General features: G+C 56.4%; 1 non-coding gene and 1 pseudogene across 1 annotated transcript; both read left to right on the plus strand.

Annotated features, from left to right (window-relative positions):
• The first annotated feature begins 5,455 nt into the window (after window positions 1-5,455).
• LOC121366859 lies at window positions 5,456-5,608 on the plus strand. The gene has a single exon (XR_005957241.1). It is a non-coding gene; the product is annotated as a 5.8S ribosomal RNA (ribosomal RNA).
• Window positions 5,609-5,886: 278 nt separating this feature from the next.
• LOC121366860 lies at window positions 5,887-9,891 on the plus strand (annotated as a pseudogene).
• The last annotated feature ends 556 nt before the right edge of the window (window positions 9,892-10,447 follow it).

The following is a 10,447-nucleotide window of genomic DNA, read 5'->3' on the forward strand; positions in this document are numbered from 1 at the left end:
GGTGTTCGCGACTTTGTGTTTACTGGCCTGTAATTGTGGCAAGTGGCAACGGGTGGTTTTGGCATGTTGACTTGGGGGTGCGCACAAGTTTCGTGAATTTGACAGTGCCATCCATGCTCATGTTTCGTTTTTGGAAAGTGGAACATTCTCAGTTGTAGCTTCGAATTGATGCTTCGTTCCTGTGTCCCGACATGTACATGAATGCCTAGTTTTCAAAACCCGACTCGTTTAGAGATTGCAATCGCAGTGGCGCGCAAACTTAGAAACACTATGTGTTGTGTACGTCATACTACAATGCCGTTGAATGCGCGTTACTGCAATGGTGGCATGAACTGACTGTATTTTGTTTTTTGAAATCGCTTTTGTTAAATACCAAATTCCATTGGAATTAATACTCTTTTCGGATCGGCAAAATAGATTTTTTTTTTTTTTTTTTTTTTAAGCTGTGGGATTTTGAATTCACCATGGAGAAGCCATGTTTTAGGGAAGTGACGTCCACGATCACATGCGCCGCGCATCTGGTAGCAGAAGTCTATCCTACTGACATTAGTAACAAAGCGAACTAGCGTAGCGTGAATAGCAAAGAATGGCAAAACGTGCTTTAACTTACGCGCTTGTAGCACGGGAGCGCTATTCTACCATAGCTCCTGTAATGGAGGAGATACATTACTCTTGCCACCATAAAATTTTGACGGATATTTAAACGAGTGCAAAACTATAGCAAAAACTTCATCTCTATCTCTCATCCTCTGTCTCTCTCTCTCTCTCTCTCTCTCCTCTCTCACTCTCTCTCCCTCTCTCTCTCTTCTCTCCTCTCGTCTCTCTCTCGCTCTCTCTCTATCTCTCTATGTTGTTTACGGGGGGGGTAGTAGAAGTATGGCTTTAGTCCATTGGTATTTTTAGAAGGGCGTGTCTGGTGTGTCCCATATTTCAAGTAAAGCATTACAAACGGCCACGCGCGCACGCACACACACACACACACACACACACACACACACACACACACACACACAGCACACACACACATAATAAAATAAAACAAGTATGCCTATATTTTTTATTTAAAACTGTTTAAAAGAAATAATTGGGCCTACCACTTTGTTAAAAGAAATTCTTCTCTTTAAACACCAATTAAATAACCCATAATCCAAATCACACTTGTCTACTGGTTCCTTTGTAAGGCTTTTCATCAACAATAAATTTAAGCAAGTATCTTATTAGAAAACTTTACCAAAGACTTTAAACCTATTAATTGTAGCAATTCCCTTTTTCGTGCCGGTGCCCGAGTGGGGTGGGGTGGGGTGGCTGGGCGTGGGGGTGGTTGGGTGGGTGTGGGTGGGTGGTGGTGGGTTGTGTGGTGTGGAGTTGGGGGGGGTGTGTTTTGGGTGGGGTGGCTGGCCGGGCTGCCCGCTTGGCGCCGCACCGTTCGCACTTTCGTTTTGTTTTTTCGTGGCTCTTTTCTACACTGGAGGAAAACGCCGAGACCCCGGTCTCACGCCGTCCCGGCAACGTCTACGACAGGGACGCAGCAAGCAGCGCGACGGACGCGCACACCCGAGCACAGCGTGCCTGCAAAATTTCGGGCGCCTACCTCGCTCCGTTCGTTCGGCTGGCACACCCAAAACCGGTCGTAATGACGACCTTGAAATCGAGGGTCTGGCAAGGTCGGTTACTACTGCCATACTATGTGGAGCGAGCTAGTCGGTCGAAGCTCGGACGGTCCGTGGGACCCACGCCGTGTGTTCGGCGTGCACGTCCGCTCGCGTCTCGATCCCTCCCTTCCCCCCAATTGGCAACTCAGCGCCAGCACTGCAGCCGTCGGTGGCCTGGGCGGGTTGTCGCGGTCGTGAACACGCGGCCCGGCACCCGTTTCCGGCTACCCCTGCCCGACCGCTGGACATCGCAGGTAAACTTCTTCTCCTCGATCGGTTCGAGAAGGCACTGTCGGGGCCCCGTGTACCGCCCGCAAATCGCACTTGCACGGTCTTGTCACCGGGTCGCACCCCGATCTCTTAGGGGACCGCGACCAGCGAACGAACGACGGCGTGCTACCGGGACCTCCCCGGTGTCGCACGCGAAGCACCGCTGGGCGGGCGTGCGGGCGGGCGGGCGGGAGACCGCCTCGCCCCGCCACCGCCCGGCCCCCGCGGTGCCCCGATCGTCTCTCGTCGAAACGCAAAAACCTTTTAGCGCCACCAGGCGCGTCGACGTGCCCCTCGCCCACACGAATCGGGTGGGGCACCGCGCCCACTGGTAAAAGGGGAAGACAACAAGGTCCCCATCCCCCACCCCCACCCTGAACCTGGTTCAGGCGGCGGGGTGGTGGGTGGGGACTGGGGATCGCTTCATGCAGGGTGGCGGGGATGGTACATTGCCGCTGCCCCGCGCCGTCGCCGTCCCGACCGTTGTCTCGCTCCGCCGCTCCGCCGCGAGTGATTAAAAACGAGCTATCTGTGTTGATCCTTCCAGTAGTCATATGCTTGTCTCAAAGATTAAGCCATGCATGTCTAAGTACAAACTTCCACATAGTGAAACTGCGAATGGCTCATTAGATCAGTTTATGTGTTCATTAGATCGTACAACCCTTACTTGGATAACTGTGGCAATTCTAGAGCTAATACATGCAACCAAGCTCCGACCTCGCGGGAAGAGCGCTTTTATTATTTCAAGACCAACCGGGTCCGCCGCAAGGCGCCCGTCCAAACTGGTGACTCTGGATAACTTCGTGCGGATCGCACGGCCATCGAGCCGGCGACGTATCTTTCAAGTGTCCTATCCCTATCAACTGTTTTCGTAGGTAAGTCGACGTTCTGACCACCTAGGTCTTTTCACTGTTTTTTATTTTTGGTAGCGGGGGATCGTGGGTTCGATTCCGGAGAGGGAGCATGAGAAACGGCTACCACATCCAAGGAAGGCAGCAGGCACGCAACTTACCCACTCCTGGCACGGGGAGGGTAGTGACGAAAAATAACAATACGGGACTCTTTCGAGGCCCCGTAATTGGAATGAGTACACTTTAAATCCTTAACGAGGATCCATTGGAGGGGCAAGTCTGGTGCCAGCAGCCGCGGTAATTCCAGCTCCAATAGCGTATATTAAAGTTGTTGCAGTTAAAAAAAGCTCGTAGTTGGATTCTCGAGCACAGGCGTGCGGTTCCACTTCGCGGTGGTCTCACTGCACGTTGCCTGGCTCACCCGGCCGGTCATCCCTTGGTGCTCTTCGCTGAGTGTTCTCGGGGGGCCGGAACGTTTACTTTGAAAAAATTAGAGTGTTCAAAGCAGGCTCGTCTCGCCTGCATAATGTTGCATGGAATAATGGAATAGGACCTCGGTTCTATTTTGTTGGTTTTCGGAAATGTCGAGGGTAATGATTAAAAGGAACGCCGGGGGCATTCGTATTACGGCGTTAGAGGTGAAATTCTTGGATCGCCGTAAGACGACCTACAGCGAAAGCATTTGTCATGGATGTTTTCATTAGTCAAGAACGAAAGTCAGAGGTTCGAAGACGATCAGATACCGTCGTAGTTCTGACCATAAACGATGACCGACAAGCGATCCGCCCGGCGTTGCTTCAATGACCCTACGGGCAGCTTACGGGAAACCAAAGTCTTTGGGTTCTGGGGGGAAGTATGGTTGCAAAGCTGAAACTTAAAGAAATTATTGACGGAAGGGCACCACCAGGAGTGGAGCCTGCGGCTTAATTTGACTCAAACACGGGAAAACTCACCCGGTCCGGACACCGTAAGGATTGACAGATTGATAGCTCTTTCTTGATTCGGTGGGTGGTTGGTGCATGGCCGTTCTTAGTTGGTGGAGCGATTTGTCTGGTTAATTCCGATAACGAACGAGACTCTAGCCTATTAAATAGTTCGCCGATCCACGAAACACAGTCGGCGCAACTTCTTAGAGGGACAAGTGGCGTATAGCCACACGAGATTGAGCAATAACAGGTCTGTGATTCTGCCCTTAGATGTCCGGGGCCCCGCAACGCGCGCTACAACTGAAGGAATCAACGTGGACACTACCCCCCCCCCCTGCCCTCCGAGAGGAGTGGGGAAAACCCGTTGAATCTCCTTCGTGATGGGGACTGGGGCTTGTAATTTGTTTCCCCATGAACGAGGAATTTTTTCCAGTAAGCGCGAGTCATAAGCTCGCGTTGAATTACGGGTCCCTGCCCCCTTTTGTACACACCGCCCGTCGCTACTACCGATTGAACGGTTTAGTGAGATTTCGAGATTGGTCCCTTCGAGGCAGGCAACTGCCCCGGCGAGGGCCGAGAAGAATGATCAAACTTGATCGCTTAGAGGAAGTAAAAGTCGTAACAAAGGTTTTCCGTAGGTGAACCTGCGGAAGGATCATGTACCGATTGATACCGTGAAAACAAACAAAACGAGAAAGAACAAAAAATCATAAAAAGCAATTCGACGAAAAAATGGGGGGGGAGCGACCCAGTTAACCGATAACGATGGGGGGGGGGGGTTTAAATTCCGTAGATTGCCCCCGGGGGGGGTACAAAATCCCGGGGGGTCAGGCCGGGTGGGTGGGGGGTGGGGGGTAGATGTAACCGGTGGGGCACGGGTGGCCCTGCAGGAATGGGGGGGGGGGGGGGGTCGTGGCAAGGTTACTGCCCACGACGTCCCGAGGAGTGGCAAATCCGTTGAAAAAGACGGCGGGTGATGGGGACCTGGGGCTTGGGGCGGGGGGACAGGGTGGGGGGGGGGGGGGGGGGGGGAGGGGGTGGGTCGGTGGGATCAGGCGCGTTGGGGGTGGGGGGAGGGGGTTTGTACGGAGGGGGGATGGTGGGGGGGTGGGGGGGGGGGTTTGTGGGATCTGTGGATTGGGGGGATTACGAGGCCGTCACGGGTTGGGGGGCGGCGAGGGCCGATTAGCAACGATCCCCTTGAATTCGCTTGGGGGGGCGGCGTCGGAACAAGGTTTGGTAGGGTGAACCTGCGGAAGGTTACTTACCGATTGATACCGTGGAAAACTGCTGGCCGGGTGGTTGGGAAAGGGGGAGTCAAGGTGCCTCCGCCCCCTTGCACCAAAAGCAATCCGAACGAACGACTCCGATCCGACAGCCCGGGAGGGGTGGGTGGGGGTCCCCGAGAGTACGATGGGGCGCATTGGTGGCCGCCCTCTCGGTTCTGCCCCCGACGTCCCGCATTTCTTTTTCACCGGGGGGTACCTGGCTCGAGGCGGCCGTCGCAGGGCCTCGGGGGGAGCTTGTTCGTCCACTACGCGTACGGTCTAACGATCTACCGGCCACGAACCTCACCGCAGGCGGTGGTGGGGGTGGGCTTGTGGCAGGGGACGCCCCGCACGCACGCACGCACGCACGCACGCACGCGCACGTTCCGTGTCGTCTCGCCAAAAACAGAAAAGAAATAAGTAGAAACGAATCGAAACCAAAAAAATCAAAGTTACAAACAAAAACAAAAACCCATTGAGATGATGACAACTCTGGGCGGTGGATCACTCGGCTCGTGAGTAGATGAAGAGCGCAGCCAGCTGCGTGAATTAATGTGAATTGCAGGACACATTGAGCATCGATAACCTTGAACGCACATTGCGGCCTCGGTCAGTCCCGGGGCCACGCTGACTGAGGGTCGGCTCTGAACAGCAATCGCCGGTTCGTGATCGAGAGATCGGTCGCCTCCGGCGCCACTGGGCTCGTCCAAGGCAAGTCCTCGGTCGCCTCAAGTGCAGACAGCGTGCACGTCCGACGCTGCCGCGCGGCCTCCGCCGCGCGCTCTCTCGTGCCCGTGGGGACAAGGAAACGGAAGGGAAAAGGGCAAAAAAAAAAAAAAGACGGAGAGAGGGGCCCGTCGGCACGTCAGCAGGCCCCACCAACGAACGAAACGCAAATTCGACCCATCCTTTTAAAATCCGACCTCAGTTCAGACGAGACTACCCGCTGAATTTAAGCATATCACTAAGCGGAGGAAAAGAGAACTAACAAGGATTCCCTCAGTAACGGCGAGTGAAGCGGGGAAGAGCCAGCACCGAATCCCGCAGCCTTGCGCCTGCCGGGGACCCTGGGGTGTTGGGGGACGCCAACCGTCGACGGGTCCTAACTTGTGCGCCCAAGTCCTCCTGATCGGGGCCCTCTCCCACGGTCTGGGTGTCAGGAGCCTTTACCGAGCGGTGGGACTCGTCGGCTCCGAGCCGTCCCAAGAGTCGGGTTGTTTGAGATGCAGCCCAACTGGGGGGTTAAACTCCAGTCTAAGGCTAAAGTGGTACTGTCCCACGAGTCCGAGAGGGACAAGTACCGTGAGGGAAAGTTGAAAAGAACTTTGAAGAGAGAGGAGTGCAAGAGTACGTGAAACCGCACTAGAGGTAACACGGTAGTGGGACCGCATAGTCCGGGCCCGCGGAATTCAACTCGTCCCGTCGCCAGGCACCCGGGGTCCGGTCCCGCGAGATGCTTCGGAACACGCACTCGACCCGGTAGGGCCGGTTCGTCGACGGCGGCGCGCGGACGCGTGCCCACTTTCCGCGGGGGGCCCAAGAGCGCCACGATCGGTTGCTCCGGCAGCCAGAAGGCGAACCCGGCTGGAAGGTGGCCCACGGGCGGGTCTCCGCCTTCGCGGGGCGGATGTCAACCTCGTCTCGGGGCTCTTACGGGCCGGCGCGTTCGCCCGCGCTACGGCCTGCCGCGGGGACCGCCGCCGAGGAACGGCCGTCCCCCTCTGAACACTGGGCCGTTCCGGCTCTCCACGCACACGGGCTCAATTTCCGACCAGGTGCACTGGGGCAACCGTGCCGGCCTGACCGGCGTGCGGCCGGAGCGATCTCACCGGAGAGTGTGCCACCGTCGGGGGCTCGGGAATCGGTGGCGAATCCGGTCGGCAACCCACCCGGCCCGTCTTGAAACACGGACCAAGGAGTCTAACATGGTGCGCGAGTCAAGGGGCTCGTCGAAACCCAGGGGCGCAAATGGAAAGTGAAGGCCGCCCTCGTCGGGTCGGCCCACTCGGTGGGATCCCCCGTCCCTCGTTTCGGCGCGGGGGCGCACCACCGGCCCGTCTCGTCCCGCACGCGTTCGGTGAGGCCGGAGGCAAGAGCGCACACGTTGGGACCGAAAGATGGTGAAACTATGCCAGAGCAGGACGAAGCCCAGAGGAAACTTCTGAGGGGGAAGTCCGCAGCGATTCTGACGTGCAAATCGATCGTCAGACTTGGGTATAGGGGCGAAAGACTAATCGAAGCATGTGGCATCTATGTAGCTGGTTCCCTCCGAAGTTTCCCTCAGGATAGTGGCACTCGCCGAGACGAAGTTTGTTTCCCGGTAAAGCGAATGACTAGAGGCCTTGGGGGGACGAAAACGTCCTCAACCTATTCTCAAACTTTAAAATGGGGTTAGAAAGCCCGGCTCGCTCAACGAAAGCACGGTGGAGCCGGGCATTGAATTCGAGTAGGCCAAGTGGGCCCTGGTTTGGTGGAAGGCAGAGAAACTGGCGCTGTGGGATGACCAAACGTCCGGTGAAGGCGCCAAACGCTGACGCTCATCAGACACCATAAAAGGTGTGTGGGTATTGATATAGACAGCAGGGACGGTGGCCATGGGAGTCGGCGAATCCGCTAAGGAGTGGTGTAACAACTCTACCTGCCGAAATCAACCCCTGCCCTGAAAATGGATGGCGCTAGAGCGTCGGGCCTATACCGGACCGTCCGGGCAATACGAGCACCCACTGTACCATGCCCGGACGAGTTAGGAGGGGTCGCCGTGGTTGAGCACTGAAGCTTCGGGCGCGAGCCCGGGTGGAGCCGCCACGGGGGCAGATCTGGTGGTAGTAGCAAATATTCAAACGAGAACTTTGAAGACTGAAGTGGAGGAACGGGTTCCATGTGAACAGCAGTTGAACAGGGGTCATCGGCCCTAAGAGATAGGAGAGCTCCGCTTTCTGAAATTCGGGGGCAATGCCTTTTTTGCGCGAAAAAAAAAATGTTTTGCCCGTATTCCATCGAAAGGGAGTGGGGGTCAATATTCCCGAAACCTGGACACGGAGATTGGCCCGCAAGGGTCGCGTGCGGTAAACGCAAAAACGAAGTCGGAGACGAGGTGCCCGGAGACGTCGGCGAGGGCGCCCCTGGGAAAGAGTTCTCTTGTTCTTTGTAAAGGGGACCCAATCCCGGGAATCGGCTTGCCCGGGAGATAGGGAAAAGGGGTTCCCGTAAAGCACCGCGCTCTTGCGGTGTCCGGTGCGCTCTCGAGTCCGGCCCTTGAAAATCCGACGGAGACTCGTGATTCTCGTGGCCAGGCCGTACCCATATCCGCGCCAGCAGGTCTCCCAAGGTTAACAGCCTCTAGTCGAATGCAACAATGTAGTAAGGGAAGTCGGGCAAATTGGATCCGTAACTTCGGACAAGGATTGGCTCTGAGGGCTGGGCCAGTCGGGCTGCGAGTACGAAGCGGGACTGGGAAGGGCAAGGGCTGGGCGAGGCCTGCCGCCTCGCACTGGTCGCGTCGTCCCTCTCCGCTCTGGTTCTCTCTCGCCCGGTTGTTCCTGGGCGTGTCGGCGTTCGCGCGGGTCTCGCGCTCTCGTCGGGTTCCTCGTTCGTCTCGGGTTTCGGCCGGGGCCGGGGGCGTTCCGTCGGGGCGGTCTGGGCGCGCGGCCACTCCCCGGGGGTGGCGTGTCGGGATCGAGCTCGGGACCGTTGCTTAACCTTCCCGTGGACTGCCTCAGCTATGCGGCGGGCGCCCCGTGCGTCGTCCGTGTCGGGGCTGGCATTCACCAGCCCAACTCAGAACTGGTACGGACCAGGGGAAATCCGACTGTCTAAGGGATGAGAAAAAACAAAGCATCGCGATGGCCGTCACCCGGTGTTTGACGCAATGTGATTTTCTGCCCAGTGCTCTGAATGTCAAAGTGAAGAAATTCAAAAAAAGCGCGGGTAAACGGCGGGGAGTAACTATGACTCTCTTAAGGTAGCCAAATGCCTCGTCACTCTAATTAGTGACGCGCATGAATGGATTAACGAGATTCCCACTGTCCCTATCTCCATGCAGCGAACCACAGCCAAGGGAACGGGCTTGGCAGAATCGGTCGGGGGAAAGAAGACCCTGTTTGAGCTTGACTTTAGTCCGACTCTGTGAAGAGAGCATAGGAGGTTGTGGGGCATAGTGGGAGCTTCGGCGGCGGCAATGAAATACCACTACTTTTATCGTTTCTTTACTTATTCGGTCGAGCGGAGATCGGGGCGCAAGCCCCTTGCTTCTGGAGTAAGCGTGCCCCCGACGTCGTCGCCGGGGGCGATCCGCACCGAAGACAGTGTCAGGCGGGGGAGTTTGACTGGGGCGGTACATCTGTCAAACGGAACGCAGGTGTCCCTAAGGTGAGCTCAGCGAGGAACGGAAACCTCGCGTAGAGCAAAAGGGCAAAAGCTCACTTGATTTTGATTTTCAGTACGAATACAGACCGGGTGAAAGTCGTGTGCCTATCGATCCTTTTGACGTTAAGAGTTTTAAGGCAAGAGAGGGGGTGGGGGGGGGTGTCAGAAAAAGTTACCACAGGGATAACTGGCTTGTGGCAGCCAAGCGTGGATCATAGCGACGTTGCTTTTTGATCCTTCGATGTCCGGCTCTTCCTATCATTGTGGAAGCCAGAATTCACCAAGCGATTGGATTGTTCACCCACTAATAGGGAACGTGAGCTGGGTTTAGACCGTCGTGAGGACAGGTTTTTTACCCCCCCCCCCCACCCTACCCGATGACAAAGTCGGTTGCCACGGTAATCCTGCTCAGTACGAGAGGAACCGGCGCAGGTTTTCAGACATTTGGTTTTTTATGTGCTTGGCTGATAAGCCAATGTGTGCGAGGCTACCATCTTGGGGGATTACGTACTGAACGCCTCTAAAGCAGAATCCCGCCCGAAATGTAACGATACTCTTTGCGCCCCGGGCACCTCGGGAGGCAAACGATATGCGTGCGCCTTTCGCCGTCCCGTCGCCTCGTCGGATGGCTAGGCGGCGCAGCCACGGTGGTCCGAGCCACAGCAAGGGACCGTTTCACTCCACCCCGCTCGCCGTGCGCAGTGCCGGCTGTGGGGTCCGTCCGATATCCATCCCATGCGAAGTGTTGATGCGTTAACGTGGCATTGCTGCAGACGACCTTAAGTTCTTCGGTCGGGTGTGTCGTACTTAGTAGAAGCCGAGCCACCTCACTGCAGTCTATTTTTAGGGAGACTTAGCCTATTGACCAGGAGATTTGTCCCCGCTGACAGACGGCAATGCATCGCCACGGGTCGCTCTGCGGCTGGCCGAGTCTGGGCTTGCAGCTGCGCAGGCGGTCGGGCTCGTTCGGGGTTGTTTTGTTGGGGTGTTTGGTGTTGGTTGTTGTTGTGTTTGTTGGGGTGTGGTGTGTTGTGGGTTTTTTTTTGTGGCAGCGACGAGCCGGGGGGATGGGACACACACCGCGGAGTACAAGAGTTAGGAGGGAGCCAACACGA

Source organism: Gigantopelta aegis, unplaced genomic scaffold, assembly GCF_016097555.1.
Source record: "Gigantopelta aegis isolate Gae_Host unplaced genomic scaffold, Gae_host_genome ctg7506_pilon_pilon:::debris, whole genome shotgun sequence".
Taxonomy (NCBI): Eukaryota; Metazoa; Mollusca; class Gastropoda; order Neomphalida; family Peltospiridae; genus Gigantopelta; species Gigantopelta aegis.